Consider the following 24,544-nt stretch of genomic DNA (forward strand, 5'->3'; position numbering starts at 1 on the left):
AGAAATTTATCCTCAGTTTAGTACCAACCCCTCACATAAAATCCTAAAATTTCTCACGTCTTCTCATCTGTGCTGTATTATATCCACTCATCCTTTTCTACTGTAGCCCTAAGTTGAAAAAAAATTTAGAAAAAATTTAATCGAAAAAACAATATCTCCAATTATAAATAAACAGAGAAACACCGATATGCCGGCTACTGAATCGCCGTTGGTTAAGAAGACGACCTCGTCGTTGGCAACATTGCTCACGACTACGTAAGACAAGAGACCCTAAAGGAAAACCAGCTGATCTTTGCCGTTGTGTTTTTTGGCAATTGCAACCTGAAGCCGACGACACTGCCGGAGGATGCTCTCATCTATGGCCAGGTGCCTTAGGGCGACTTCGGTATGCCTTTTGGCTGTCTTGTAATAACTAATTTTGTTAAATATTAATTTTAAGCCGGGTTTTATGTAGTACCTAGGTAGTACCTAGTCTCGGCCTAGTAGATCTACCTAGACATCTTATGGTTACGAAGCTTCCAATTCTTAGACTTTACGATAGCTAGTTTAGGCTTTAATATAATGATTTTAATGTTATTTTAGTAAGTTAACTTTTTAATATTCATGATATTAATTTTAAGTTGAGTTTTTGCGTCGATTCGACCTAGCCTACTAAGTAGTAGACCTAGACCTACCTAGGGTACCAAGGCTTACGGAGCTTCCAATTCACAGGCTTAACGATAGCTAGCTACTTAGGCTTTAATATAATCATTTTAACGTTAATTTAGTAATTTAACATAGTAAATCCGTATTATGGAAGTCCTGGCTTAGGTAACAGTCCAAATTTGTCCTTAATGATCGCATACCTAGCCTAGACATAAGGTACTAGGTAATCATAGTCATACCTAGGCTACTACTGACCTAGCGATCTTAGGCCTAAGTACGAGTAGCATAATAGGCCTTATGTTTATCTGTCGATAAATTGGAGCTTTTGCTGGCGAAGTTGTAGGTTAAGTATAGATTGTGTTGAAAAAGATAAAATAGTCTCCTTTGATATTCAATGGGACTACCTACTTAGGCCTAGTATAGGCCCAAAACTGCAGAATTGCGCACATTTCGGATGCCTAGCTAATGCTCAGTTTCTTTTGAGGTTACGGACATCCCTACTGTATTTTTTATTAGTACTATATGTCTTTAGAATCTTCATATTAAATGAAATAAGTACTAGTATAGCCTACATCCCTAGTACTGAGGAATTCTCGCAGACTAGGTAGGCTAAGGTACTATTTATCACAATAGAAAATAAAATATCTGTAATTTCTAAAGAATAGTAGTTCCGCACGGACTGCAAGGAATGTAACCGTGGATACGACATCCACTAGGGGTTGGGATTTGGGGCATCCAATGTATTTCGCCGCGTTTAGTACTGGCCCCTGGGGGTTAATTACAGTTTGTCCGAATAAATATTACTTAAAATTCTTGTTCAGGAGGTAAAAATCCATAGAAAACCGCAACTGTCATAGTCTAGGCGCTGCGGAATAGGTAGTACTATAGATCTACCAAAATATCTATGGTACTATTTTAAATATTTGAGGATTTTTTCTAAGTTTTAATTTTGTAAAATGCACTTAAGGACATTTGATTCTCCAGGGGTTAATACTAAATATGGTTAAACATTGTAAATGAATCACAGTTGCACTGTTGGTTTAGCACATCTACCTACTAGGTATCTCGATAGATCTAGATAATAACTCCGTGTTGGGTATTTCTTTGGAAATTATAGGTTCCTATAGTATTTAGGTTCTTGTTAAAAATAAAAATTTACTGTTATTTTTTTGGGGTCGACTGTAATTAACCCTCAGGGGCTAGTAATAAACACGGCAAAATACATTTGATGCCCAAAACCAATTCCTAGGGGCAGTCGTATTCACGGGAACGTTCCTTGCAGTCCGTGCGGAGTTATTGCCCAGAATTACCAGGTAGGTCTCTTCTTGGGCATTGAGGGTTTGGACCAGAAACAAACTTATTTGCCCCACTGGGATACATCCTAACCTAACCTTGAGTGCCAGAGGCTGAGGCACCATGACCTGATGTGGGGCTACCCAAAAGGCCTACCTAAGTTGTAAAACTGAAGACTACTACTGTGCCACACTGGATCGGTAACTATCAGTTCACATGCACAATGGACACCATTTTCAGTGATAGCCCTTGAGGATGAACGATAACAAAAAAAAAACTAAATACTATCACATACACAAACAAAAGGCATAAAGTATAAACTAAAAGCATAAGTGCAAGGTGGTAAATATTATGTTCGCTCGATTGGTGGGAACCATTAGTCTTCAGTTTTACAAATAGGTTTAGCTGTAGCCCTAGCTTGGCTCAGGCAGTGTGATTTGTTTGTAGCAGCGTGTGTAACTATTTTGTACTTTAACCCTATTAGACTGGTTTGATTATGGAGTTATTAAAAGTAATGACCAGAAAAATCATTAACGGTACAAAAAACTTCCGTGTTCCATCGATCCCCCTTAAGGATCCCCCTTCAATGTTATAGCCAAGCCTTATGTATACTGGAAACATGATAGTTGTGCTCCAACAATAGTGATTGAGAGGAGCCAAAGCACAAGATAACCAGTCAGGAAAAATATAGTTGCTATGCAATTGTTATATTGATAAATTTTACAAATACCCATCAGGCCTGGTTTTACCCGCTCCCCACACCACTCAAACTTAGTGCCAACATAAGGTTGGTGTATTTCACGATTAGCCCATGTCAGCTATGAATTTTTCAAGTAAATTTACGTATCCACGTGAACTACCAGCCTAGTGTACCTGTCTCTCCTGCCATATGGGTTACTAAAAAAAAAACCCTTTCTGTTCCTACCTGCTTTCAAAGGTGATACGACATAACATGTAAAGGATCTGGACTTGAACCTGTTATTTTTTTACTGTCTTGCCTAAAGGTAACTTGATTTTTTTTTTTTTCCGTAATCAATGCAGTACATTGTGAATTGAATCAATTCTAACATAACCAGGCTTAATATAAGGCGTTGTGCCCTACCTGACTTGGGTTATCCCACTAGCGAGTTTTTTGACCTTACATTCTTTCTTTCTTAAAAACTTCAGCAGAAATCTACTATGGACAAAGTCCGCAGACTCTAAACCTAAGAGGGCTCAAAAGGAAATAGACCCCCGCAGTGAAAAATTCAAATTATAGGAAAAGGTGATACTAAATAGAGGTATACGAGGGAATAGATAATAAGACAGAAACGCCTGAATTCAGGAGATGCCTATAGAAAGCAGGAATGAGTTTGTTTCGTTTGTAGAAACATTTGCACTAGGCAAACTATTGAACATTTTAGTTGTAGCCAAGATAAAACTCCTGGCAAACTGAGTAATTTGAATCGGTACACCTTGTTTCAGCAAGAGCTGGGCTAGTGTTGCTAGCAATAATTAACGGATCAGGTAATGAAAAATGCAGAGGATTTTTTCATTGTAGTACATTCTATACAACGAACACAATGTTGAACTAGCCCCAGGCCTATGTGACAAGTCAACATTAGCTGCTATAATGATATGATGCAGTTTTCTGAAAAAGTGCAAGTCAGTACAAGATGTACATTATCTGTATTATGTATATGTATACAGTATAACTAGCAGTATACAGGCAGTCCCCGGCTTAAGACAAAGTTCCGTTCTTGAGACGCATCATAAGCTGAAAATCGTCTTAAGCCGGAAAATCATAAAAAATCCTAAGAAAACCTTACTTATAATGCTTTTTGTGTATTAACTCTGTAAGCTGCATTATTATTGCATTTTTCATAAAAAAAAAAACTTCAAATATTGATTGCATTTTTGGAGTCACTATTTCTTCTACCAGACCAGCGTCGTAAATGACATAGCCCTGGAACATGTGTCTTAAACCTGGAAATAATTTCTGACGAATAGAATTGAAAATTGTCGTACGTCGAATGTCGTAAGCTGAACCCGTCGTAAGGCGGGGACTGCCTGTAAACCCTTTATAATTCAAAGCAGTAATTTGTATCTTGGATTACAGTTGAAAAACATGGAATAATGGATGATTAATAAGTATGGGAGCACAAATATTTGGGTCAGATTGCTGTTTTCTGCAAATACCTTGTAGCTGCATTATATTATGTGCAATCAATTGTTGTTTTATGTTGCAGGTAAGGGGTGTCCGCAATCTACACGGGAGTCCTGCCGTGTGCAGTGACAGCCTTTTTGTGGTAAGTAAAATTGCCACTGTTTACATAATATTTTACATTTTATTTCTTATAATTGGTGCTTTTAGAAATTATTCATTCTAAATACGTAAATGTTGCCTTTGTTTTTTATATTCAGTTTTGTGTTTTGTAAATGTACCTATTTTGTGTTTTGTAAATGTACCTTGTAGCATTTTCTCTTGCTCTCTTTAAGTTTTCTACCAATTTCCCACTTTTCCAAAATGGATCGGAAGAGTATTACTGTATTTTTATCAGATTATTGTATTAAAACTGAATTACAGCATAAACAACAATATCGCTTCTTGTCTTTGTTGCTGATATGGCTTTGTCTAACCTTTGAGTACCAGTGTACTGCTTCTAATTAGGCATTGGTGTGTATTATGGAACATCAGTTTCCCCAGTATTTTTTGGATTCAAATACGTACAGATAACACCTATGAATACCGTGTTAATAAAATCTGTAAATTTTAATAGCCAAAAAAGTTGCAACTTTAAAATAAATACACTTTTCCTTACTTTAATTTCTTCAAATTAATCTACATTTGGATGGGAAGAAAAGATTTTGGATATATGTATATGTTTGCAGAGATTCTGTACTGTATTCTAATTTTGAAATATAATGCCCTCTTTTACTAGCTAGAGCTTACATCTAAATGACTGAAAATACTCTCTATTTCCTTTGTTGAATATAATTTTTATTGGTTATTTTTAATATGCCTGTTTTCACATATTTATGGAAATAATTTTGTCTTTCAGCATAGAGATTCACCAGAAAAACAATGTTGACACTCCCTTCGAATTTACTGCAGAAAATCTAAAGGTAAGAAGCAACATTTCATACAATTTTTCCCTTTACTTATGAGAAGAGTTGTTTAATATCTTATTCTAGCTGCTTGTAAAGTGCACAGATCTCTTTATTTGTGTTGGGTACCTAGGAAGATGCTTGTAGCTGAGATATTTCAGTAAAGGAAGGAAACTCATAATCCAGAAGGTGATTAGCATAGTTTTTATATTTTTATGAATAGAACTTACCTGGCAGTTATATATATATAGCTATAGTCTCTATCGGTCTGGCAGATTTTTCAAAACTCGCGGCAACCGCCGAGTGGTAGGTGTCCGGTTAGGTGGTTAACAACCCTTACAGGGTGGTACTTGGAACCATTCCCATTTTCTATTCCTCAGATCATCTCTGCCGGTTTGGACTGTCAACATCGTTGTTAGTCTGCCGTCGGGTTGTTCGCTCGCATCCCTGTGTCGCTGTATTTCTACTGAATTGGTGACAGTATTCTGTGGATTGGCAATCGCTTTTGGCTTTATTTTGTTTATTCTTTGGATGATTCTTTGATTTGAGATGTCTCAGAAACAGTTTCGAGTGTGTGAATGAGGATTGTAGTGTAAGGTGAGATTGCCGAAGGCTTCGGTGGATCCTCACACTGTTTGTTTGGGGTGTAGGGGTTTTGAATGTGCCTTGGATAAAAGATGTAAAGAATGCGAGGTTTTGGATGAGAAACATGTTGGATATGAAACGCTATGTGCGTAGATTGGAATTAGATAAAGTCAGGAGGGCTTCTAAATCTAAATCTAGGTCTGGAAGTGAAGCTAGTTTATAGACCTTTCCATTCCCTTAACCCCTGTATTATTAGAACCTGCTCCTGAGGTAGTAGCTCCTTCTCCTGTAGTAGGACCTGTAGAACTACTTTGGATGACCCTCAGTACGTCAATGATGGCGGCTGATGATGACAAATTCTTAAGGAGCAACTTGCAGCCTTAAAACAAGGTAAGAGTGAAGGTGCAATAAGTGATAGTGCTTGTGAAAGTGCAGTGGAGGTGGCGACTGATCGATCCTGTCATGCCCCTAGGTCCTAGAACCTCTACCAAGCTCCCAGGACCAGGGGAGAAGGTATGTCGATGACCGTAAGGGGGTTGAGAGGAGGAACTGATCCTCGGTCAGCCGTCGCCTCAAGCAGTCCTGTTGCGTTTCCCAGGCTGCTTATGACCGCCACAGAAAAGGCGTGTCGGAAGTGGTAGCGTCTTCTCCGAGCCCCTCTCCTCGACGCAGATGGCGTATGAGGAGTCGAGACCGCTCAAGAGGAGTTGGAAGCAGCGTCCTGATCTCGACGTGGTTTCGTTCGCCCCATTCGAGTAGATGGAGTAGCCCGGAACCGTTTCCTTCTGATGATGGCTTGGACGCATCGCCTGCGAAAGGACGAGAACTTGAGAGGATGATTCTCCGCAGGACGCATGGAGACATGAGAGATCTCCTTTTCCTTCAGTTACAGGGAATTCTCTAGAGAACCTTCTCCTTCCTCCAGCATACCTCGACGCCCGTCTCCTTCGGAACCGCAGGACCCAGCAACGGTAGCGAGATCGTTCATGGCGGTCATGCAAGAGCAGTTGACTTCGACTCAGTAGAAGCTTTTAATTGCCCGCTCCTTCCAGTCGGGCAGAGGTAAGGATGACAGGCTGCCAGTGACGAAGGATCAAGGGAGGAAGCGCCGTTTCCGTTTCAAGACTTTGAACAACTCCGTCCTCGTGATGTCAGGAGGTTACGATACTCTTCTGCTAAACCTTCCCTCGATTCTCTACGCCACGTTAAATCTAGCTCTCGTCACCTCTCCTCTCCTTACCTAGACGCCGAGATACGGACTTGGTAGCTCGGCACGACGACACCTTCAGGTCTCCTCGCAGGAGAAAGCAGCGCTCGTTCCCGACAGTCTGTTCGCTCAACAGCACGAATCCAAAGTGGGTCGGCAGGACGCATGCAACGCTCGCGAACAGGACGCATACAGCGCTCGCGGACAGGACGCATCCGCTGTTGTACGTCAGGACGCATCCAGTACTCGTCTTCAGGACGCATCCAGCACTCATCATCAGGACACAACCAGCTCTTGACGCCAGGACGCAGCCAGCCCTCGGCGCCAGGACCCATGCATCTCGCGACGAAAGGACTCTCACAGTGCGCTAGCAAAGAACGTATCCAGCTCCCGATGTCGGGAAACATATAGCGCTCGAGGCAAAGATGCAGCAAGGGATCGGCCTCAGGATGTACCAGCCGTTCGGCACCAAGACACTTTGGACTCTCGACGTCAGGACGCTTCCAGTTCACGACACAAGGACGCATCTGACGTTCAGGAATTTTCGCCTGACACAGGTGTTCATCAGCAAGAATTTGATGAAGGTGCACATGACAGCTCGATCAACAAGGACCTTCCGACTTTGTTCCTTCTACCCATAAGGATAAAGAGATAGAAGGAAGTCTGGAATTAGAAGAAATTTCAGAGGATTAGGATAAACCCTTCTACGCGGCTGCAGCTATAAAGTGCTTTCTCGCTCCCTCCTTGAGCTATTTGGAGAGGAACTTAAACCAGCGGCTCCCCCGTTCTCCCTCAGTCACAGTTCGTTAGAAGGAAGTCGCAAAAACAGTCAGCCTTCATCAGATGAGTAGTCTATTTCGCGAAGAAGACGATGGCAAGAATAGGAGACTGGTTGAAGGAACGAAGACAAGCAGTGAAAACCACCCTTTTTCCGTTTCCTCCGGCTAAGCTGGCGTCTAAGGCGGGAATGTGGTACGAGACTGGAGAAGCTCTTGGCCTGGGAGTACCTGCCTCCTCCCAGGGGAAACTTCTCCGGTATTGTAGATTCCTCAAGGAGACATGCCCTCAATTCAGCGAAAGTGATGTGGTCCATGACGGAGTTAGACCACTTCGTTAAAGGTATATTTCGATCATTTGAAGTATTCAGCTTCTTGGACTGGGCCCTGGGAGTGCTGGCCAGGAAAGCAGAACACATACAGGCCACAGAAATGGAGGAGTTAACTAGCATTATGGCCTGTATGGATAAGGCACTGAGGGATGGAGCGACGAGATGGCTTCCCTGTTTACGGCGGGGATTTGAAGAAAAGAGCGCTGTTATGCTCCTTCGCCACCAAAGGAGTTACGATCGCGCAGAAGGCGGAACTCCTTTATGCCCCTTTCTCGGAACATCTTTTTCCGCAAGCTCTGGTTAGGGTATTACTCTTTCTCTAACTCAGAAGGCACTCAAGATCTTCTAATTCGCTCCGTAAGAAAGGGTCTTCCGGGCGGTCAGGCATCAACAAAGAAAGAAGAAAAGAAGTTTTGTACATGAACTTTCCTGTCAGACATATACTTAGCTTACGTCTCTGACGTCACGACAGAATTCAAAACTCGCGGCTAACGCGACAGGTAGGTCAGGTGATCTACCTTACCCGCCGCTGGGAAGCGGGTGTAAGAACCAACATACCTTTCTTGCCAGATTTTTTCTGTCGTCGGTGTTGACCACACCTGTTGTCGGTACCTCTTGACAGTTGGATTCTTTTCTCGTTTTCGCCCTGGATTGTTCTACGGACTTTTGGTGAAGTACCCGATCTGTTGGCCTGGCATTCGCGATTTGTGGACAGTTATTGGTTTTACTTTTCTTTGGATTTTTCTTGGATTCATGATGTCTGATGTTGATACTAAGAAAACTGCTATGTTTTAGAGTTTGTTGTATGACTGGAGTGTAAGGTGAGGCTACCGAAAGCTGCGGTAGACCCTCACACGGTATGTTTGAAGTGTAGAGGGAATGAATGCACCTTTAATAACCTTGTAATGAATGTGAAAAGCTGAATGAGGATGAATGGAAGTCTTTGTCTTCCTACTTGAGGAAGCTTGAAAAGGATAAAGTTAGGAAAGCTTCTTCCAGGAGCAGTAGTAGATCTCGTATTAGCGAGTTGGATGTAGATAATCCTATTTTAGAAGTAGCTCCTTTGTCAGTTTCAGCTCCTGCTCCCTGCACCGAAGCCGAAGATGCGCCTTCGGAAGTGGCCTCCATGAAAGCCACCATTCGCAGTATGGAGAGGAAAATCAAACAATTAGAAGGTAAGTGATTCCAATAGTGATTTGTGCAGTGAAACCCAGTGCAGTGGGAGGGTGCGCTGATCGGCTCCCTAATGCTTCCAGGCCTAGACCTCTTCCAGACTCCCAGTCCCAGTGGAGGAGGAAAAGTCGAAAGCCGCAGGAAGGTTAGGGAGCATCCCCAACGGTCAGGCGTCCCCTCGGTAGCTCCTGTTGATCGTTCCCAGGCTACCTTGGATCGCTCCAAGAGAGAAATTTTGCGCCAATGCTTCTCGTCTTCGCCTTCTCCTAAACGAGGATGGAGCTCTTCGGAAGCCTCGCGCCCTTCGAAGAGAGCCTGGAACGCTCCCTGCGCCCGCCCTTCCAGCCCTGAAGTTTTTTCGGAAGAGCCTGAGGTGGAAGCGAAGAAGCGTAAGAGATCTCAGGAGTATCGTTCCGAGCGGAGATCGAGCCTCGTCACCTGTTCACGAGTTTGTGAATTCTCCTGCAAGGGTGTGGCTAACCTTCAGGCGCAGATTTCGGCTCTGGCTGGCTCTCTTTGGTGTCCTTCTCGTCGTAGGAAGGACCGTCTCGCTTCCTGTAAAGAAGTCCCAGGCTCCCCTCTCCTGACTCTCGCTATTCGACGGAAGCGGCGCGCTCTACCTGTGCGTTCGGATTCTCGCAGGAGGCTTTTCTGCTTCGGACAAGATCACATCTGCGTCTAAGCGACATTCGCCTGACAGACAGGTTTCTCCTTCGGACAAGGAGCAAACTGCGCGTAGGAGATCTTCACCCTACAGACGCTCTTCTCGAGACAGGATCGCTCCCCTTGACAGGCGCCAAGAGCCTAGTAGGCGCTACTCGCCTCGTAGCCGCTCCTCGTCTCGCCTCACTCTCCGGTTGACAAGCGCCCTAAATCGGACAGGCGCCCTTCGCTGGACAGGCATCAAGAGCTTGTTAGGCGCGTTCGCCTGGCAGGCGCTCTTCTCCCGACTTTCACTCGCCTCGAGTCAGGCGCGAGAGCCTAGCAGGCGCTCACCTAGTAGGCGCTCGTCGCCAGAGATCCTCTCGCCTCGGTTGCCAAGAGCCTGGTAGGCGCTTCTCTATGGAGGCGCTGTTCTGGTAGCCGCTCTCCTTTGGATAGGCGCCAAGAGCCTGGTAGGCGCTTCTCGTATGGCAGCGCTGGTTCGCCTGGTAGCCGCTCTCCTTTGGATAGGCGCAAGAGCCTGATAGAAGTTCTTCTCTAACAGGCGCTACGCGCTGACATCCTCTTACTCCTGTTAGGCTCCAAGAATCTAGGAAACGCTCTCCTCCAGACAAGAAGGATGTTGCAAGTAGACACTTTCCTGAAGCATTGTCTCCAAGAAGTATACGTCTTACTTCCTCTAGAGACTCTTTAAGAATAGTCGCGCCTCTAAGGATCATGAGGGCTCTTCAGCTCAAGAAGAACAGGACCCCTCAGAAGAAGAAGGACCAAAAGACTCCTCTGTTTCCTCCTATAAAGAGGCTGACAGAGTTACTCCTGCAAGAGTTTGGAGATATCCTTTCTCCCGTGGCTCCCCCCTTCTCCTCTTTCGTTATTCTCCACTTCGAAGACGTCGAAGGTTTCGTCTTGTGTAAGGATGAAACCTACTGTTTCCATGAAGAAGGCGCTGAGAGGTTTTGGTTTTTGGGAAGGCTCCTTTCTAAGTAGAGAAAGGGAAGATGGTTTTTTCTTTCCCTCCGTCTAAACTGACTGGCAGATTGGGATTCTGGTACGAATCGGGAGAACCTTTAGGCCTCGCTCTCCCTTCGTCTGCGGGACTCGGACTTCTCTTCATTGGTGGATTCTGCTCGTCGTTCCGCCCTCTTGTCCGCCAAGACTACGTGGGGAATGAACGAACTTGACCACCTACTGAAGGGAATGTTCCGAGTCCTGGAAGTTTTCAACTTCCTGGATTGGTCTTTAGGTGTTCTGGCTAATAAGACCCAGACCCCAGATGCTCTGTCTCCTGAAGATCTTAACTGTGTCCTCACTTGCATGGATAAAGCAGTGAGAGACGGATCGAGTGAAGTCTCCTCACTGTTTGGAGCTGGAGTGATTAAGAAACGGTCGGTCTACTGTTCGTTTCTCACGAAGGCAGTGTCACATGCGCAAAGGGCCTCGCTATGTATGCTCAACTCTCTCCTCTTCTGTTCCCCAAGAAATTATTCAAGATGTCTCGAGTGCCCTTTCAGCTAAGGCTACTCAGGACATGTTAGCCCAGGCGGCCAGGAAACCTCGCTCTGTCTTCCAACCCAAGGCCAAGGAAAGAGACTCCTCTGAGACAGGAGCCCTTTCGAGGAGGACCCGCTGTCAGAGGTTCTGCAACCAGAGGGACTAGACCTTTTAAGAGAGGTAAAACCTTCTCTAAGTCAGTCAGAGGGAAGAAATAGCGATCAAGGACTCCAGACATCAGTGGGTGCCAGACTACTGAAATTTGCCGACGTCTGGCGGGCCACAAAGGGGCAGACAATTGGTCCCTATCGATTGTCAGCAAAGGATACCTCATTCCCTTCTCGTCAAGACCACCATTGACGACAACTCCGAGGGAGTTGGTAGCCAAGTACAAGGACCCCATCATGAATCAAGCCCTTTCTCTAGCAGTAGATCTCATGCTAGAGAAGGAGGCTATAGAACTAGTGAAAGATCCCCGCTCTGCGGGCTTTTACAACAGCTATTCCTAGTTCCGAAGAACTCAGGAGGATGGAGACCGGTGTTGGATGTAAGCGCCCTGAACGTCTTTGTGGAAAAGAGGAAGTTCGCCATGGAGACAACTTCCTCAGTGTTAGCGGCTCTTCGTCCAGGGGACTGGATGGTGTCTCTAGACCTTCAGGACGCTTACTTTCATGTGCCGATCCATCCTTCTTCACGAAGTATCTACGATTCATGATGGGAGGAAACATCTTCCAATTCAAAGGCCTTGTGCTTCGGCCTATCAACTGCACCCAAGTTTTCACGGGTTAATGAAAAACGTGGCGCAGTGGCTACATTTGGAGGGAGTGAGGGTGTCGCTTTATCTCGACGACTGGCTAATCAGAGCAGAGTCTCAAGAAAGATGTCCTGGAGGACCTTCAAAAGACCCTTACATTGGCAAGTTCTCTGGGACTTCTGGTGAACTTCCAGAAGTCTCAATTAATCCCCAGTCAAGAGAGGATATATCTGGGGATTCGGATAGCTTCTCTGGCTTTTCGGGCTTTTCCGTCGCCAGAGAGGATAGCTCGTTGCTACGAGAAAATAACGACCTTCTAGAGAAAGATGCATGCACAGCGAGGGAGTGGATGAGTCTGCTGGGGGACACTCTCCTCGCTGGAGCAATTCGTTTCTCTAGGGAAGGTTGCATCTCAGGCCTCTACAGTTCTTCTATACCAGAACTGGAGGCGTCTCTCCCTAGATCTGGAGTTCTCCTTCAAGATCTCAAGGAAATCAAGAGAGACCTTCGGTGGTGGAACAACCCACTTCGATTTGTGGGAAGAATGTCTCTTTACATGCCGAACCCCAGCCATGTGTTGTTTTCCGACGCATCGGAGGCAGGTTGGGGAGCGACGCTCGGGACAAGAGAAGTGTCAGGCTCCTGGAAGGGGGATCAGGTGTCCTGGCACATCAACAAGAAGAGTTGATGGCAGTCTGGATGGCATTGAAAGCCTTCGAACCCCAAGTCCGAAATGCAGTAGTGCAGGTCAATTCGGACAACACAACAACAGCCTTGGCGTACATCAAAAAACAGGGGGGGACGCACTCCTTCTCCCTGTACGAAACAGCAAGGGATCTTCTGCTGTGGTCTCAAACAAGGAAGATCAGTCTTCTCACCAGATTCGTACAGGGAGAAAAGAACGTCGGGGCCGATCTCTGAGCAGGAAGAATCAACTCCTGCCTTCCGAGTGGCCTCCACTCAGAGGTATGCCAAGACTGTGGAGAAGATGGGGCAGACCTCACATCGATCTCTTTGCAACAGCAAAGAACGCAAGAATCGAACTTTACTGCTCCCCGATCTCAGACCAGGAGCAGTATCAGTGGATGCGTTTCTCCTAGATTGGACAGGGCTAGACGTCTACGCCTTTCCCCCTTCAAAGTACTGGGACAAACCCTCAAGAAATTTGCTATCTCGGAGAGGACAAGAATGACGCTAGTAGCTCCGTTCTGGCCCGCCCAAGATTGGTTCACAGAGGTACTGGAATGGTTGGTGGACTTTCCAAGAGCACTTCCACAAAGACAGATTTGCTCAAAACAACCCCACTTCGACAGGTATCACAGAAACCTCCCGCTCTCAATCTGACTGCTTTCGACTGTCAAAAGTCTTGTCAGAGCGAAGGGGTTTTCGACAAAAGCTGCTAAGGCTATCGCCTCAGCTAGAAGACCTTCGACCCTTAAAGTCTCCCAGTCGAAGTGGACGGTTCTTTCGCCGTTGGTGCAGGAACCAGAAGTTTTCCTCTTCAGTACCTCTGTGACTCAGATAGCAGATTTCCTAGTTTTCCTCAGAGAAAAAATGCGGTTTGGCAGTATACTATCAAAGGATACCGAAGCATGCTGGCTGCGGTGTTCAGACATAGGAATTTAGATCTTTCGAATAACAAAGATCTTCATGATCTATTAAGATCTTTTGAATCTTGCCAAGCAAAAACTTCGAACGAGGTTCCAAGTTGGAATCTGGATGTGGTTCTTCGTTTCCTGAGGTCCGCTAGGTTTGAACACCACATTTAGCCTCCTTCAAAGATCTCACGAGGAAAGCTCTCTTTCTCATGGCTTTAGCATCCGCTAAAAGGGTTAGTGAGATTCATGCCCTAGAAGGAGGGTAGGTTTCAAAGGAGATTCCGTGTTTGTTCCTTCCTTCCTTCGTTTTTAGCAAAAAATGAGAACCCCTCAAATCCGTGGCCAAGGAAACTTTGAGGTTCGCGGTTATCTGCCCTAGTAGGGGAAGAACCTGAAAGAACTCTTTGCCCTGTTAGGAGTTTAAAATACTACCTTCAGAAGAAGAAAACCCTTAAGGGCATTGAGGACAGACTATGGTGCTCTGTAAAGGACCCCAGCAGACCATTGTCGAAAAATGCGCGTCTTTCTTCATTAGAAGTGTTGTGAAAGAAGCATAGATCTTTGTAATGAAGAACATTTCAAGCTCCTAAAAGTCAAGCTCATGAAGTGAGAGCAATTGCCACTTCCTTGGCTTTAAGAAGATATGTCTCTTCAGAATCTGATGAAAACTACATTCTGGAGATGTAGAATTCAGTATTCGCCAACCACTACCTAAAAGACGTCAGTATTACGTATGACGAGTGCTTCGCGTTAGGCCCGTACGTATCGGCGGATTCGGTGCTGGGGCAGGGAGCTGGAACATATCCTTAGTAGTTTTTTCCTCCCTTGTTTTTTTGTTAATGAGTTCATATTGGTTGTATGAAAAATATGCAGGTAGGCATCTTTTTTCGTTTCGTAATACTAATAACTTTAGTTTGGTTAGGTGATCGGATTTGGTTTGAAGCTCCCTGCGTGGTAGTGGACAGGTTCTGTCATAAAAGAGGGGCGAACCCCCACCCCCTGACATGATCCGACTTGGATTCTACTAAGTAAGCGGATATCAAGTCCCTTTAGTAGACCCAAAGAGTCTTTTCAGCTGTAGGTCACGCCCTCGCTGTAGCTCTTATGGCTATGCAGACTAATAGACAGTATCTATGAAGTCTTCAGCCTAAACAGGTAAGAACCAAGGTTATTTTTTTATCCTACAACAGGTGTTGTTTACCTTTCTTTGTTATTTTCTGTCTTGTACCCTCCACCAAGGGTGTCATCAGCTAAGTATATGTCTGACAGGAAAGTTCATGTACAAAAAATGATAGTTATTTACAATAAAGTTTTGTACATACTTACCTGGCAGACATATACGATTGATGGCCCGCCCAGCCTCCCCTCAGTAGACAGGTATAAGAGAGAAAAAATCTGGCAAGAAAGGTATGTTGGTTCTTACACCGCTTCTTCCCAGCGGTGGGTAAGGTAGATCACCTGACCTACCTGTGCGTTAGCCGCGAGTTTTGAATTCTGTCGTGACGTCAGAGACGTAAGCTAAGTATATGTCTGCCAGGTAAGTATGTACAAAACTTTATTGTAAAATAACAATATCATTTTTGCAGCCCTTTCGAGGTAGGGCTTCGACCAGGACGGATTTCAGAGGAAGAAGACAGGAGACAGGCGGTACGAGCAAGCAGAGATCGTTTAGATCCCGTGCTAGGATATGAGTTACAAGTCCTCCAGTCAGCAGTAGGAACAAGACTGTCAAGTTTTTTGGCAGACTTGGAAAAGGAGGGGGCTGGAACCTGGTGGGGGTCCTCTCAGTCGTCAGGGAAGGTTACAAGATCCCTTTCTTGAAAAAGCCACCTCTTTCGAGAACACCAAGAGCCTTAGTGGCTCAATACTCGGACGCTACGAAACAAGAGGCTCTCCTAGATCTAGTAGACAGATGCTAGGAAAGGGAGCCATAGAACCTGTACTGGAACTAGAATTACCAGGCTTTTTACAATCGCCTGTTTCTAGTACCCAAGAACTCGGGGGGATGGAGACCCGTTCTAGATGTCAGCGCACTGAACGTCTTTGTAGAGAAGACAAAATTTACTATGGAAACGACTCAGTCTGTGCTTGCAGCAGTTCGTCCAGGGGACTGGATGGTGTCCCTGGATTTGCAAGACGCCTATTTTCATATCCCCATCCACCCGACTTCAAGGAAATTCCGAAGATTCGTGGTTCAGAACAGGTGTTTCCAGTTCAGAGCCCTTTGTTTTCGGCCTCAGTACAGCCCTCAAGTCTTCACCAGGGTAATGTCGAACGTAGCGGCTTGGCTTCATCAAGAAGGGATAAGGGTATCCCTATACCTAGACGACTGGCTGATAGGGTCACAATCGAAGAACAAGTGTCTGGAGGACTTAAGAATACGTTTCTGATGACCCAGGAACTGGGACTCATCATCAACAAGGAGAAGTCCCAGACGAACCGAGTCAGACAATTCTCTATTTGGGGATAGTTCTGGACTCAGCTAATTTTCGGGCTTTCCCTCTCAAGAGAGGCAGAACAAGTGCCTCGAGAAAGTGCAGCAATTCCTATGGGAGAGAGAGAAGTGCTGGCGAAGGAGTGGATGAGTTTGCTGGGCACCCTCTCCTCGCTCGAGCAGTTTGTCTCCCTGGGAAGGTTGCACCTCAGACCTCTGCAACACTTCCTTTCAAGAGTATGGGACAGGAGAAATCAGGAGGATCTCCTTTCTTTCCCATTCCAGCAGACTCAAAAGACAGTTGAGTTGGTGGCTGGATCCCGCAAAATTGAGGGAAGGAATATCCCTATACAAGAAGAACCCAGACCTAGTGTTCTCAGATGCTTCGGAGTCAGGTTGGGGAGCAACACTGGGGAACAAGGAAGCATCGGGCTCTTGGGAAGTGCAACAGAAAGGATGGCACATCAACAAGAAAGAATTGATGGTCATCCTATTAGGTTTACAAGCCTTCAAAGAAGTAGTCTCGGGGAAGGTAGTAGAGGTCAACTCGGACAACACCACAGCCCTGCGTACATAAGAAAGCAAGGAGGAACTCATTCTCTGTCCCTATACGAAGCAGCAAGGGAACTCCTTCTATGGACGAAGGAGAATGGAATAAATCTGTTAACGAGATTTGTACAGAGACAGAAGAATGTGAGGGCAGACATGCTCAGCAGAAAAGGGCAAGTTCTTCCAATAGAGTGGACCCTCGATCTTCAAGTTTGCCAGGAACTGTGGGAAGTTATGGGGGAAGCCATCGATAGATCTCTTCGCCTCCAGCAAGAACAAGAGAATCCCCAACTACTGCTCCCTGGTACGGACAAGGAAGCAATAGTCAGTGGACGCCTTCTTGATGGACTGGACAGGGATGGATACTTATGCGTTTCCCCCCGTTCAAGATCATCAATCTGGTCATCAAGAAGTTCGCCCTTCTCGAAACAGGGAGAATGACCCTGATAGCACCTTTTTGGCCAGCAAGAGATGGTTCACAGAGGTAGTGGAGATGCTAGTGGACTTTCCAAGAAGCCTTCCTCCAAGTCCAAAGCTTCTCAAACAGCCCCACTTCGAGAAGTATCATAAACCCAAAACGCTCTAACAGCTGACTGCATTCAGACTATCGAGAAGCTTGTCAGAGTGAAAGGCTTTTCTGAGCAAGCGGCTAGAGCTATCGCAAGAGCGAGGAGGATATCTTCGCAGAGAGAATACCAATCAAAGTGGGAAGTTTTTGAGATCTTGGTGTAAACGACACAAAAGTGTCCTCAACCACTACCTCTGTGAGTCAGATTGCTGATTTTCTTCTGTTCCTCAGACAGGAATCTAAGCTGGCCGTATCCACGATAAAAGGATACAAAAGTATGCTTTCAACAGTCTTTAAGCATAGAGGCATCGACCTATCACTAAATACGGATTTGAAGGATCTCTTGAAGTCGTTTTGAAACGACTACACACAGTAAGACCCCCGGCTTGGAATTTGGATGTGGTTTTGAAGTTCTTATGCGTAGGAAGTCCGAACCCATCTCGCAATCGACCCTTAGAGATTTGACTAAGAAGACGTTATTTCTGATGGCTCTCGCCACAGCAAAAAGGGTCAGCGAGATTCAGGCGATGGAGAAGCAGGTAGGCTTCAGTCAAGACGGAGCTGTATGTTCCTTAAGGCTCGACTTCCTCGCTAAGAATGAGAACCCATCCAAACCCTGGCCGAGGACGTTTGAGGTTCCTAACCTCACAAACTTGGTGGGTCAAGAGGAGGAGAGACTCCTCTGCCCAGTTAGAGCTCTCAGGACATATTTGTCACGGACCAAGAATTTAAGAAGACCTTCCAGTGCTTTATGGTGTTCCGTTAAGATCCTCAAAGGCCCCTCTCGAAGAATGCATTGTCATTCTTCTTGAGGGAAACAATTAGAGAAGCTCACTCTTATGTGAGGAGGAGAACTTGCGGTCTCTTAAAAGTGAAGGCCCATGAGGTGAGGGCTATTTCTACGTCTTTGGCATACCAGAAGAACATGTCAGTTAGACAAATAATGGACTCGACATTTTGGAGGAGCGAGACTGTATTCGCTTCTCATTATCTCAGAGAGGTAAGAGTAAACTACGAGAAGTGTTACTCTTGGGCCCATACGTAGCTACGTCTTCGTTATTGGACGAAGGAGTTACTACCTCCCCTCAATCTTAACTTTAGTTTGACATACCTTTATTGGGGTTTGTGTTTTTATGGTTGTCTGAGGAGTGGTCTGGTCGAGATGGCACCCTCAGTCTAGCTAGATAGATAAAATATCTAGTCTGCAAGGTTAGGTGTTAGGTTGAGTAGGGTTGCAGTTAATTAAAAGGGGATAGGTAGTGCAGAAGTCTAGTCACGTTGTTGGTCTTCGCCCCGTTTGACAGACTCTGTTGAGTGGTTTCAGCATAGCAGGTCTCATCCTGGCTGGCGCTCCTAAGGGAAAGCAACTCAAGAGGCAGGAAATTTTGAAGTCAGCTCCTTAGCAGGTAAGAATCAAGGTTATAACCTACAACTTTTAGTTGTTTTCCCAACGATGTTGGCTCTCTTTCACCCACCTCCTAATGTGTGAATCAGCTATATATATATAACTGCCAGGGGTAAGTTCATTCATAAAAATGAAAGTATTTTATGATAAAACAAAGTTTTTATGAATACTTACCTGGCAGTTTATATATATATTTTTAGGCCCAAACCCACCCCTCCCCTCAGGAGACAGGTCGGGCAAGAGATGATCTGAGGAATAGAAAATGGGAATGGTTCCAAGTACCACCCCACCCCGTAAGGTTGTTAACCACTAACCGGACACCTACCACTCGGCGGTTGCCGCGAGTTTTGAAAAATCTGCGGACCGATAGAGACTATAGCTACAGTAACCTCCCCGTTAACACGAGGGTTACGTTCCTGGAGATGTCGTGTTAGCCGAATTCCGTGTTAACAGGGAAGTATTTCTCATAAGAATAAGGGAAATAAGGGGGTTAACGTTCAGGGCAATGGAAACTTAATCTATTTTGGGGATTTGCCAGAAAAAAAACACTTTATTTGTTTTTATATTTAAAGTCACAGAAAACAATAAAAAACACACATTCTTACCCTAGTTTATTTTTTTTTTTTTTTTATTTAAGAAAATACTGTTCAGTACATACGTAGTTGTAAACGCACGTAAACTTAGTATAAACACTATGACGCATCACTCCACCAGTTCCCCACGCTCACCCCCCTCTCCCTCCTCACTCGACTGTCCATTCCTCGGACTGCACTCTCTTCTCACCCCCGTCTCCCTCCCCACCCCCCTCTCCCTCCTCACTCCACTGTCCTTCCTCGGTCTCTCTCTCCTCACCCTTCTCTCTTCCCTCAACCAGAACTGTTTTTTTTTATAAAAAACTGGCTGAGTTTTGTTTGTGTTGTTTTCTTCTTCTTTTGTTCTAGCATTACTGTGTAGCAGTTTAGTTCTGACATCACCTTTCTAGCTATTGTAGCACTCCTGTTGATGTTGGGATCCTTGGCTTCTAGGATGTCTAATGCTCCTCGTATGGATGACAGCGCTTCCTCAAGATCACTTTTTGTTAGAATTCGCTCAGGCTCTGGGGTGGGTGCTGTAGGCCGTGATGCAACTGCCTCCAACTCTGCATTTTGTAGCTTCTCATCTCCAAGAGTTCTTCGTTTGTCAATTCCTCTCTGTGTGATTCAAGCAGTTCTTCAATATCTTTTTCTTCAAGTTCATCGAACCCAGCTTCCTTTGCCTTGACAAGACATTCCTTGCTAGCTTTGTGAATATTTTCACTGATGTCAAAGCCGACGAAATCATACACCAATTGAGGACACAGCTGTTTCCAAACCCACCCCTTCAGGCATTTCCTTGGCACTTTCTCCCAAGATTCTTTAATAAAACACGGAGAGCATCTTTGATGGTAAACTGCTTCCAATATTCCTTCACAGTCATCTTATCTGTTTTGTGTCCTCGCAACCTGTCCATTCAGGGTCGAACCATCCCGTCAGTCAGGGTCGACGTAGATAATAGACTTGAAAGTTTTGATAATTCCTTGGTCACATGGCTGAAGCAATGAAGTGGTGTTTGGTGGCAAGAAAGCGAACTGGATGTTGCTGGATAAATTTCTATTGACGGAGGATGGCTGGGCGCATTATCCAAGATGAGCAGAATCTTGAATGGAATCTCTTCCTTCTCACAGTAAAGCTCTAATTCTTTTTCCAATTTTCCAACGTAATCCTTAAAAATGCTTCCCGTCATCCATCCTTTTTTGTTCGAATACCAATAGCAGGGTAGGAAGGTCTTGACATAGCCCTGCGAAGACACAAGAACAAACAGAATTATAGTCGATTCATTTAACTCTAAATGCAAAAAAATGTGAGTTAGTTAACAAAAAAAAAAACAAAAAAATATTTACTTTTTTTTATATTTTTGTTCCTAACCCAAAAACTATGAAAGTCAGGCGAATTAAATTATTTTTTTATGAGAAAGTCAATAAAATTCCCCTAAATATCGACATATAAATCAATGGAAAACGAATAAGTCAAGAAAAATGGGTTTGGATACGGTAACAGTTTCATTTGGATACGGTAACAAGTTTCATTTCACTGAGAGGGAAGTGTAGGTGCGATCAGCTGATTTCATTGTGAGAATTTTACTACGCCAGGGATTTGAGTATGCGCAGTAAAGAAACTACTTTGCTGGTGTATTGATACCTGAGATACACGGTACCAAGGTATGATCTAGCCTATGGAAATGCCCTACCACACGTACGAAAAATTTGGTAAATTTTACGTACCGCTACGTCAGTTGGATAGATAGGGGATAGGGGATAGATAGGGTTAAGGTAGATTCTTGCGCCTACGAGCCGTTTGTTTGGCGGCCTCTGATTTGAGTTGCCAATTAGCGATATAAGAGATTTGAGTTGCCAATTAGCGATATAGATGTTGCAGCTTCGACTGCAACATAATAAGACATATTCTTCATTTTCTCTTCACATATTACACGCATCCAAAATCTGAAAGCCCCAGCGTATCAGGGTGATTTATTGTATGAAAATACAAGTTTTAATTCATTTGATCGTATGACTTATTAAAAATCCGATGATAAATAAAAACACGTGTAAAGATTGAAACTTTTTCTCTTCACTTTTGTGGCTAATAATTGACGTACCTTACCTTCAATGCTCGTGGATTTTCCGAGTGATAGATGAGGGCAGGCTTCAGCTTACAGTCTCCCTCTGCATTGGCACCAAACAATAGAGTGAGTCGATCCTTGGAGGCCTTGAATCCAGGTGCTGTCGTCTCTTCAACCAAGATGTAAGTCCGGTTAGGAGCAGTTTTCTTCCAATATAGACCAGTTTCGTCTACATTAAAAATCTGCTTAGATGTGTAGCCACCTTCCTCGATGATCATCTTGAGGGTATCTGGATAAGTCTGGCTGCTTCTACATCGGCAGAGGCTGCTTCCCCAGTCATCTTGAGATTGTGAAGCCATATCGTTTTTTAACCTGGCGAACCATCCAGCACTTGCATTAAAGTTCTTGACTTGTCTTTCTCCTCCTCATCTACCAGATCATTGTGAATGCTCAAGGCTTTAGCCTGTATAATAGCCATGCTGAGAGGGACATTCTCCTGTTCTGGTGTTGAATCCATTGTGCCAGTAACTTCTCCATCCTCTCCATCTCTAAAGATCTTGCCCTGGAACATTGTGAGGAAGGAGGAAGCTGATGTACCAGCGACAGCACAGCTCTGATTTTGTCAGCATTCGCCCTTATGGTCCTCAATGTGCTCTCGTTAAGACCTGTAGCGTGAACTATAACTGAAGTTTTTTTCACCACGATCAAAGCGATTCAATACTTCTAACTTCTTTTCTATGGTCACAACTTTCCTTCTCCTCTTTGATTCACTCTCCTCACTCTCCTTTGAGGCAAAAGACGCTTGGGTGCCATAGTAAAGTACGCACTATTATGTTAATCAATGCTAGATATTAGCTCTTTTCACTGCGAGGGCTGGATTCACACTGAGCCAGCAGGCGAGAGAGAGCGCGTGAAAGATGGGTGAGTCAGACTCTCGCCACATCTCCCGCGCTCTTGCTCTCAGCGGAAAATTCAAATCGTGTAACATCGAATATTACGTGTTAGCAGAATTTTTCTGTATGATTTTGAACTCGTGTAAGATCGAAATTGTGTTAACAGAACTCGTGTTAACGGGGAGGTTACTGTATATATAACTGCCAGGTAAGTATTCATAAAACTTTGTTTTATCATAAATACTTCATTTTTCAGTTGAAAAAAAATTACTATAACCAAAACAAAACTGCCTTTTATTCGTTAAAGTTGGAAAAATGTTCAGAGCTTTTGAAGAATAGCGGTCCCATACAACCCTTTTGAAGAATAGGGTCCTTGCCTTTGAAGAATAGGGGTTTGGGCCTTTTGAAGAATAGGGGTCCTTGGGCCTTTTGAAGAATAGGGGTTTGGGCCTTTTGAAGAATAGGGGTCCCGAGTTGGACCCTCTGAATATAACATTGAAAATTAATAAACTATTATAAAGTACTTTATTTTGTAAGTATAAAAATTACAAAAGTATGTCAAATTAATTGCACACATAGTATTGTTTGAAATTTCAGACAAAAAGAATCAAATAAAGTTTCCTTATAACGTTCACGAAACATAAATTCCTGTAAATAGGAGTGTAAGAATTCCTTTTTCCGCATCCATTCATCTTTTTTATTTTACCTTTCTGCTTGTTTCAATAGGATTCTACGTGCTGCGTGTGAACACCTGCTTTTTATCAACAAAATTTAAGGAATGGTTCACAGTTTCATGTTGGTATCCTATGTTGCTGATTTTCTGATATGCTTTTCATTCGTCTGAGTGAACAGTCGATCCTTGCCTAAATACTTCTTCAATTGTTGGCAAAAGAGAGTACCAGCATCACGTCGCTCAACTATTTCCATATATCCTATGGCGTGGTGTTGTTGATGTGTCTACAATTCCAAAAACCCAAATTTGTGAATGGGGAGTTCTTCCTCTGTGATGTTTGGGTTTATGTGAGAAGCAAGACTCGTCCACTTGCACTGTAATACCTGGCCCACCTAGTTGAACTGGGTTAGTTTCAAAATGCTTAGTGCATACTTCATGAAAGAAACTATATAAATCAATCATAGCTTTCAGTGAGATGTTTAATAACCGAGATGCACTCATTTCTCCAATTTCATCACACCATTAAAAAATGTCTTCAACCCATTTTGAAGCGTCAATTTAGAATTAAAAAAAAGAATTATTTTTTTCTGATTGATATCTTATGTTTGTACTTTGCACAGTCCTTATTTGGCACTTCCAAGTATGTCTATCAAGTTTTGAAGCACCATTTCGTCCAGTTCATTACAAAGTTGCAGCAGCCGCATCTCATTTCATGAGAAATAAGTTCTTTATTCTTCATCCATGTAATCACTGGAATTGTGTCTTCGATTACTAATGGTTTAATTTGACGTTCAAAAAAGCTGCGATCCATGTCTGCTTAAGGTTTGCTCATTACTGAAATACTTGATAATAGAGTGTGAAGAGAAAAAATACAGATTTTTTAAGGCCTCTTTGGTACTGACAATCAAACAATAAGTTGTTTGCTTATCTTTAGGGTTGTTCACCGCTGACAAACCAATCATGTTACTTGTTTTCCTCGGCAGTTGTTCTCCACTAAATACCTTTTTAACAATACGGACCCCAGTTTTATCCTTTTGAAGAATAAAGGTCCCAGGTTTGTATGGGACCGCTATTCTTCAAAAGCTCCAAATATTCCCTATGAAACGTCCATTAAGGTTAAGCTCAATTAAATCAAGAGGAATATGGACTTATAAGGACTTTTACAAAGTGAATTTCACAGTCAGAATTGATAGGAAAGGATATTGAAGTTACTGTGCTATAGGTCTTATTAAAGTACTACTTGTACTTCAAGATTTTGTTCTTTCTATAGGTATGTTGTTACTGAAAAAATTTTGTCAAGCTTTTATAGACATTATTTGTTTAAACATTCTTTGATATATTATCTTCTGTTATCCCCTACAAAATAATGACACCAGTAAATCCCCTTATTGTACATTTTTTACATTTCATTTAACAGAAGGTAAACTGTAAAGTTAACACTATTATGTCTGGTAGGAGATAATATTTCTTCAGTTTTCTTAGGAAGGAATTTTTGCAGAATGCAAAAGCATTATAGTTCACCTCTAGATCTCTGAAATCTTCTCATATGTGTATTTCAGAGTGCTCATGCCATCATGTCCATCTACCCAGATGGCCATAAAAAAAGCAGCCGTCATTCCACTGCTAGATCTTGCTCAGCGTCAGGTTGGCAACTGGTTGCCCATCAGTGCCATGCATGCTGTTGCAAAGTTACTTAATATGCCCAGGATGAGAGTTTATGAAGTTGCAACATTCTATACAATGTTTATGAGGTGAGATAGCTGTGCTGTTATTTATGGAGT

The 24,544-nt window shown here is 43.7% G+C and overlaps 1 pseudogene; it reads left to right on the forward strand.

Annotated features, from left to right (window-relative positions):
- The first annotated feature begins 229 nt into the window (after window positions 1–229).
- Window positions 230–24,518, forward strand: LOC135224070 (NADH dehydrogenase [ubiquinone] flavoprotein 2, mitochondrial-like; annotated as a pseudogene).
- Window positions 24,519–24,544: the final 26 nt, after the last annotated feature.

Source organism: Macrobrachium nipponense, chromosome 10 (assembly GCF_015104395.2).
Source record: "Macrobrachium nipponense isolate FS-2020 chromosome 10, ASM1510439v2, whole genome shotgun sequence".
Classification (NCBI taxonomy): Eukaryota; Metazoa; Arthropoda; class Malacostraca; order Decapoda; family Palaemonidae; genus Macrobrachium; species Macrobrachium nipponense.